Raw genomic sequence first — 310 nt, 5'->3', positions numbered from 1 at the left:
AACTATCTGCCAGAAAGCATCCAGTCACTTGCAGCAAAATGTCTTGACTGTAGCAAATATCATGGGAAAAACAGCCTTTTTTTCTGGTTACTCCCTGAGTTATTGTAATACATCGGCACTTTCTCCCCTTAATTTCACCCCTCTCCCAATATAAATCTATTTTTGTTCCTCAGCCACCATCCTATCTTTGACTTAAAAATTCAATTCATACCACAGACTTCGTACAGCTTTTCCTGTACAAGCCTTTCACAAAATTCACAGCTATATAATGATGAGACAGTAAGACTAGAATAGCAGAAAAACATTCCTG

The sequence above is a fragment of the Chaetura pelagica genome, unplaced genomic scaffold (assembly GCF_000747805.2).
Source record: "Chaetura pelagica isolate M959 unplaced genomic scaffold, ChaPel_1.0 scaffold221, whole genome shotgun sequence".
NCBI classification, from domain to species: Eukaryota; Metazoa; Chordata; class Aves; order Apodiformes; family Apodidae; genus Chaetura; species Chaetura pelagica.
This window is presented reverse-complemented; position numbering follows the sequence as displayed.